General features: G+C 43.0%; 1 non-coding gene across 1 annotated transcript; it reads right to left on the reverse strand.

The window, feature by feature from the left end:
* Nucleotides 1-768: 768 nt before the first annotated feature.
* On the reverse strand, nucleotides 769-840 carry TRNAG-UCC. Its single transcript has one exon. It is a non-coding gene; the product is annotated as a tRNA-Gly (tRNA).
* Between the last annotated feature and the right edge of the window lie 7366 nt (nucleotides 841-8206).

Raw genomic sequence — 8206 nt, forward strand, 5'->3', positions numbered from 1 at the left:
ACTTGGGGCAGCAAGTATTATTGTCTCTGGCTCTACCAAAGGGACACTCCATGCGATCATGAGTAAACTGCGAAACAACATGTACTGTAGCATGATGTACTAATTACATTTCCACTATAAATAACAAATGTTAACCCTCACATGAGTGATTTACTATAGTATTTAATACCAGAGTTTCAAACGTAAGTTTAATTCTTCCTTCGTTTTTGGTTTATTATGGCTGATGTTACAAGTATCATAATACTGCTGTGGAACTAGTTTTGTCAGCCAGCATTCTAATGAGGTACCCCAGTTCCAGTGTAGTTAAAACTGTGTGTGTGTGTGTGTGTGTGTGTGTATATAGCACATCCTCACAACATTCCATTTTAAAATGAAATTCAGATGACTGGCCATTGAGAAAAAGCACTTCTCATTCTGCAGCTGGCAATTTTGGAAAGTATTCAGCAACTGACCACAGCTGTGTAAACTGTATTTTAATAAGTTATGTGTTAATTCTGGAGGAATCCAGATTAAATTAGAGCATGTGCTATTTGTATCTTGGATAATAATAGAGCTTACAATTTTAGCTGCATGGCAGACGAATGGGTCATAGGCAAAACACTGATGTATTCCAACAGTGTGATTGTTTATTAATAAGTCTCATGCTGTGGGTTATTTTGTTTCTTCCTGATTCATTTCATACTAGAATACTAGGCTAACAATCCAAAGGGCCTTTTTAAGCTTGCTTACGCTTCCCAGTAAAATTTGATAGAGTTTAAAAAAAGCATCTGCGTTGGCCGGGAATCGAACCCGGGTCAACTGCTTGGAAGGCAGCTATGCTAACCACTATACCACCAACGCCACATAAAAAAAAAGTGTTGGACTTCCTTTATAATTTCTACACTAGTCTCTAGGAGATTGCAGCATGTTCAGAAATGTTTTGCAGGGATCAACTAGTGTTTTATAGCTGACCCATTTTTTAACAATCTGACTTTAAAATGAGTATGATGTAAGTTAAAAGCTGCAATCTGACTGAGGGAAGCAGTCTGACTAGTCCCATTTCACACTGTTTTGTATATTGTAGCATATACAAGTAACTCATCAATGGTGAAAAGAAAGATGTGAATGTAAACAGGAAATGATTAATGAAATTACATATAAATTACATATATAATCTTGGTTCATAGTGCTGATCGGTCTGTCTGTCCTAGTTTGACATACCTTAAGATGTTGAACTCTGCTGTAGAATGGCCAGATGTTTTAATAATTATACTGTAGAAGTTACATTGAGGTTGCAGTACCCTGTGTGGTGTCAGTTTGCAAAAGTCTACAGCACCTGCTATTCTTAGGTGGTCTCCCATCCTAGTATTAACCATGCCTGACTTTGCTTATCATCTAAGATTGAGTGTATTCAGGGTGATATGGCCATAGGCAAAAGGTAAATTTTTTCAGGTGGCCTTTTATAGGTTTCTCTTCAGTTGATCAGTAGTCATTTTCACGTGAAGTATTTCTTTTTCTTAATTCTGTTGCTTTCCAGGTTGTGAACCAGATTCACTACACAATCTCGAAATACTGAAATGTCGAATTTCAGTATTTCGAGACTGAATACTCGAAAAACCACATACACGAATACTACAATCGCGACCATTCACACACACACGCACACACACACACACACACACACACACACACACACACACACACACACACACACACACACACACACACACACACATACACCTACCTAACTAAACAAACATAACACACACAAACACACTTAACATACCTATAAGCAGGGGGGCAAGCCCCCCTGCACCACCACGTGGGGGGCTGTGCCCCCCACTTATATATTCTAACTCCGAGGTTGCACTAAACACACAAAAAACACCACCGCACACACTCACACGCTCTAAAATTCCTACCCATTATCCTCAAACACACAGCACTTACCTGAAACCCCAGATAAATCCACAAACCACACCACACGTCACAAATGCGACACCACGATAGCGGCAGATTCGGCATAGTGTAGTTTCAGCTAACTGCACTTTCCACTATTCGGTCTCAACATACTGAATTTCGACATTTCAGTACGTCGAGATTGTCTAGTGTATCCTGTGAACCACATAAGTGTCATTCACCAGTCGTGACTTGAGTGCAAATGATGTATCACTCATATAAGACATCCTGTTTCTGCTATCCCTGCTAATTAATCTCTTCAGACATAATCTCATAAATTTCCTCTCTGTCTTGCTTCCTTTTAGGTGCAATAGTTGGACCTTCTTCTCTATCACTGTTGCAGTATTCATAATGTGGGATCTCCTGCCAGTAATGTCCCAATGTCTGGCCAGTATACCAAAGCCTTTGCATTCTCCTAGCGTCATACTTCAGGTATATGCTCCCCGCGTAGGTGTAGGACATAAAGGTGACATACGAACTCTCCTTAGTTAGAACTTTGCTGCCAGTTCGAATGCCACAGTTGAACGTCTGTCTGAACATGTTTCACTGAGCTGGTGTCTACCAAGCTGTTTACAGGCAGGTGCCCCATTGGAGTTCCGTTTGTTTTCCTTTACTTGTGTAATTAGGGTTTATGTCATCCAGGAAGGGAAAATGTCAATGTGGGAGGCAGATTTTCCAGAAAGACCATCATGAGAAGTGTGTGTGCTGCCTAGGTGCTTCACACAGTCTTATCCAGTGTATCATCTGTCAGGCCTTTGTTTCCAAAATACTTCACAGCTGTCTGTCTTCTCTATTTATCCTGAGAACCAACATCTCAAACTTTTGACCCATGATGCCATGACCAAATCCACCTACCTTGAGATACAACGATCTCTTAAAAAGACCAAGAAGTTGTGGTCTGAATCTGCTGTTGTCCAGCCTCTACCGGACATCTCTTACAAGGCAAGTGAAGAACCCGAAGACCATCTGGTGCAGACACAGGTTTCCTCTGCCATGACCTTGTCATAGGCCAGCATGGAACCAGCTTCTCCCACATCCTCTGAGGCAATGTCAATGTCCACAGTGGACATTGAGAGGGAACCACAGCTGATTTCCGAAGGGCATAGGGGGATTCAACAGATTCTGGTGAGGGAGGTGGTCTCTGGTACCCTTATTGAGTCTAGGCATGGCTGTGAGCCTCCTGGGTTGGTCAAAGTGGATGTCTCACTGAAGAAGCAGAATACTAAGCACATTCCTCCCATTGTTTTGGATCTTCAAAGGAAATGACAGGATTTTACTCGGGACGTATTTAGTGCCCCGATGACCTTAAAACCACCTCAGGGGGTGTCTATTCCTCCTCCTCCTTGGTCCTGTACTCCAGCTAAAAAGACTATGTAGTCTGGTTCCTCAGATGAGGAGGTGGAGGTGGATTCAGGGGATGAGTGCCTGGCCTACTCCTCACAAATTACCTCTCCTTTAGCCTGTGGGTCTGAAGAAAGAGGATTGTTTGAGTCCTGACTCGTCCTTTGAGGTGTTGTCCTTTGGGGGCAGAGTAGTTTGCATGATGGAATATTTTAAATGGAACTTGTTCACAAGTCTCTGATATTCAAAAGAGGTGGTATGAGCTGTTGCAGATGGAATCTCCTAACCCCCCCCCCCTCGCCATTTTGAATACCTTGTTGGATATATTTGTAACTGCTTCTTTGGCTCCTGACTACCAACCTCCGGCTCCTAAGAAGCCTGACCATTTTTATAAAGTGTCTGAGGCCTTTAAGTACTTTGACAGATGTCCTCTTTCAGACCCTGCTGTGGTCTTGCTTTCTGCTGACAAGCTAGTCAAGCTTTTGGCATCTTGCAAATTACTACATTCTGATAAATACAGTGAGGCTAGAGAGAGATTGGGGGGGTGGGGGAGTGTACATTTCTGCCACTCTGGCCTTCAGGGCCAATGCTTATCAAACCTATTTGACCAGGTATGTTTTGACCCTTTTTTCACAACTTGGGAGGGGGTGTGAAGAAGTCTGACCTTCCTGACTCCGAAGGAAAGATGAAAGACTGCTGCCCTCTCCTTATTAAGTTCCCTTCTCAGGTTGCCCACTACTCCATCAAATGCAGTGGTTTAGTTATGAGAAGGTACTCTTGGCTTCGCCTCAAGGTTTTACTTGATATTAAGGCCAAGCTCCTAAATACTCCTTTGGACAATCAGAATTTCTATGGTACAGCTGCTGCTGTCTTGTTTAGGACGCTACAAGATAAACTGATGCAGGATCTTAAACAAATCTTTGTTTCTCCCATACCCAAATGTCAAAGAAACTGTTCTAAGTCTGCCTTTGTGTGTAGGCAACCTCACCAGTCTTCTAAAGGGAAGAGGGTTCTAAGCATTATTTCACTGATAAACCCACACAGACTTCTAAAACTCGAAAGACCCCTTTTCAGAACAAATCTGTGGCCATCTGACATTTTCTCCCCTTCCCCTTAGCCAGGTTCACCTGTCTCTCCTTTTCCCTCCATGTCTGTCAACAGATAACTTAAGACTCTTGGGTTCTGTCCATTATCTATCACAGTTATTTTATGGTATGGAAATCCCTTCCCCCCTTCTTTAGGTATTCCTCAACTACCTCCAGACCAGCTTCCTCATTTTTCTGGTGTTCTGCAGGATTTACTGCATCACAGCACCATTCAAGTTGTTCCAATATCCCAAAGAGGAACTGGGTTTTACTCCAGAATAAATCTGGTTCCCAGAAAAGAGGGCTTCTGGATACCGGTCCTAAATTCTTTGCTTTATACTTTTCTAAAGATTCCTTCCTTTCAGATGCTTTCCCTCCAGACTCTCTTCCTTCATACTTCCACAGGTTTTTCTGGTCTTCCTAGACCTAAAGGACACCTATCTTCATACTCCCATTCACCCTCTATTCGGGAAGTTTTTGCTTTTCTTTGTTGTTTGCTCTCATTTTCAGTTCTCTGCTTTGCCATTTGGTCTTTCTGCAGCCCCAGGGATGTTCAAATTTCTATCCCCTGTCTCCTAGCCTTATACAGGCTTCAGGGAAACCAGATATTCCCTTATCTGGAAGACCTGCTTCTTCAGGCTCACTCCCAGTCCAGGCTTTTGGAGGATCTGAACTTCACTCTGCTCGTTCTCCGTAGTCTGGGATTTACCATCATTCTCAAGAAGTCCAGTCTGACTCCTTCTCAAGATCACATTTTTTTGAGTTGCAGAATACAGTCCATTCCAATGTTGGCTTCTCTTCCTTCTTTCAAGGTTCTATCTCTCACAACCTACTTCCGGTCTCTGCTTCTCTTTCTCTCCTTTCTTCAAGGGAATTTCTCACAATCCTAGTGTTCACGGCATTTACCATTCCCATGGTCCCCTTTGCCAAGTTTCATATGAGGAAACTTCAGTTGTACCTAAAGACCTTTTGGCTCCAGCATTGCCACCCTTTGGAGTTTTAGTTCACTTACTTCCTTGTCTCAGACTTGAGTTGCAATGGTGCATTCAGCAGATCTCTGTCAATCCAGAACTGTCTTTTCAGACTCCTACCCCTACTTAAGAGCCATTCACAGACACATCTGGCCTCTTCATCAGAGGTCAGACCACATCAACATAAAAGAAAGGAGGGAGCTCTTTCTTGCTGTTCAGGCCTTCCATTCTCTTTGGTTTCCAGGCCCTTTAAAGGTCTCTACAGACAACTGTGGTAATCATGTGGTACATAAACATTGGGGCACAAGTTCTTAGCTTTGCAGACTTGCCCTTCAGGCCTGGGGTTTGGCTGTCTGCCATAAGGTAACCCATCAGGTGGTCTGCATCTCTTCAGAACACCAACTTAGTGGCAGACTCCCTGAACAGGTCCAGGACACAACCTCACAAATGGATGCTTTACAGAGAGATGTTTCTGGGCATAGTACATATGTGTGTTTTTCAAGTGGTTCTGTTTGCCTGCCCTCTGAGCAGGCAACTTGCTCACTACTATTGCAGAGTCCCAAGTCCTCTTACTCCATGTCCTTTTCTTGGAGGAGGTTGTTTTTATGTTCTTGCCCTCCTCTTCCTTGTTTTTCTAGGTCCTGCACAAAATCATGAAGGATTCCACAAGAATCTTGCTGGTGACTCCATTTTGGTCCAGACAGCACTGGTTCCCTGTCCTCTTTCACCTGGTCAGGCAGAAGACAAAGGATCTCTCATTCACTCTCACATATCCACGCTTCAGTAGACAGGTGCTTAGGGTTTTGCAGGTCAGGAATCCCACTACCAGAAAATTCTATATGGCTAAATGGAAAATATTTTCTGTTTGGGGTCCCATTTCAGTGGCTGTCCCTTTGGTCTTTCCTGTGTGAACTGCTTCATGCTGGCTTAGCATATTCTTCTGTTAAAGCTCACTTGTCAGCTATCTGCTTGTCTGCCCTTCAACCCACATTTGGTCTCTCATTTTGAGGTCAAACAGTTCCTTAAAGGTGTCCTTCATATTAGACCTCCAAGAAAACATATTATTCCATCTTGGAACTTTAATTTTGTCCTTGAAAAACTGACTGTGTCTCCTTTTGAGCACATCCCCCTCCTCTTTGCAACACTGCACCTGGAAGACTCTTTGGTTGGTTACCCTTAATTCAGCCAAGAGAGTTCCTGGATTTCAGGCTCTGATGGCTGTCCCCCCCCCCCTTTGATTTTTCATAGGTGCTAATCTTTTATTTATGCCCAGGGTGGTCAATGAGTTGGCTCTGATGGCTGCCCCCCCACTTTTGATTTTTCATAGGTACTAATTCTTTATTTATGCCCAAGGTGGTCAATGAGTTGTCTGTTAATCAGTCTAACCAGCTTCCTTTCTTTTTTCCTTCTCTGCAATCTGCTAGTGAGAAGGTTCATCACACTTTGGATCTTCATAGACAACTCTGGTATTTGGATAAGACAAACGCTATATGCAAATATAAGCAGTTATTGTTTCCTTTATACCAGGACATTGGGTTTGGCGGTTTCTAAGCAAACCGTCTCCTCCTAGATTTCTAAGGCATTTTCTTTTTGTTATTCCTTTTCATGGAAACAGCTTTTTGCTTTAGTTAGGGCTCATTCTACAAGCACAGTGGTCTCTTCTGAAGCTTTCTTCAAGGATTTGGATAGTACATCAATCCTTGCAACTGCCACTTGGTCCTCTGTCCACACTTTTACTAAACATTAAAAGTTGTAAATCATTTCCAAAGCCAGGGCAAGATTTGCCAGGTCTAGTCTTCATGAGTTTGTGAAAGGTTCCTCTCTGCCTTCTTCCTCCCATTCTTTTCAGTAGCTTTGGTAACCTCCCACATGTTAGGAATACTGCAACAGTGATATAGAAAGACATAGTACAGTTGTGTAAAATGTTACAGTAACAGTAGATTGCTTGCTTTCACTGTTAAAGTATTCAGTCCCTCCCTCCTTTGTTTTCTCTTCTCTCCTGTTTCTTTTTCTGTCTGGATGTACATGTTCTCTTTTTTCTATTGGAGTTGCTGTAGTTCTCCTGGGACACTTCTGCTCTGAGTATGGAGCCTTCTTACATCAACTTTATGTCCTACCCCTATGAGGGGAGCATATGCCTGACATGTGGCGATAGGAGGATGTAAAGGTTTTGGTATACTGGCCAGATGTCAGGCCACCATTGGCAGGAGATCCCACATGTTATGAATACTGCAACTCTTACCACACTGTTCGGCCACCAAACCAGGACCGAAACACTAAAGGTGGAGGAGTGTCAATATTCACCAAGGATATTCACACCACCAGGCTAGTTGGCCAACACAATGCGTCTGAAATTCTCCAAGTGCAACTAACATTAGGTAAGACTGCAATCCAAATTGTAGCTTGCTACAGATCCCCCACCCCAAGATTCTCACTACACCTTTCTAAACATACTGGAAAATATTAAGATAGAACCAAACACCCTAATACTGGGTGATTTTAACTACCCTGCCATTAACTGGGAAAACTACTCATGTCCCAACACCTTTGCGCAACGGTTCTTGGAATTCATAAATTCCAATGCCCTGGATCAACTAATCCATAGTCCCACCAGGGGCTCCAATATCCTAGACCTGGTCATTACCAACATGGGAAATCAATGCTCCATACCTATGGTCACCCCCTCGTTAGTCAGGTCTGACCATAAGCTAATCAAACTTAACATCCACATCCCACCCCCACCCCCCAGTAAAGAAACCAGCATAAAAAACTTCTCCAAAGCCAACTTCATGCTACTCAAGTCAGAAGTGACAAACTTCATAACACCCATGCAGACGCGAACTGAAAGTTCAACTGCTGAATCCTACACTA

This window comes from Protopterus annectens, chromosome 10.part0, assembly GCF_019279795.1.
Source record: "Protopterus annectens isolate FY-2018-M chromosome 10.part0, PAN1.0, whole genome shotgun sequence".
Taxonomy (NCBI): Eukaryota; Metazoa; Chordata; order Ceratodontiformes; family Protopteridae; genus Protopterus; species Protopterus annectens.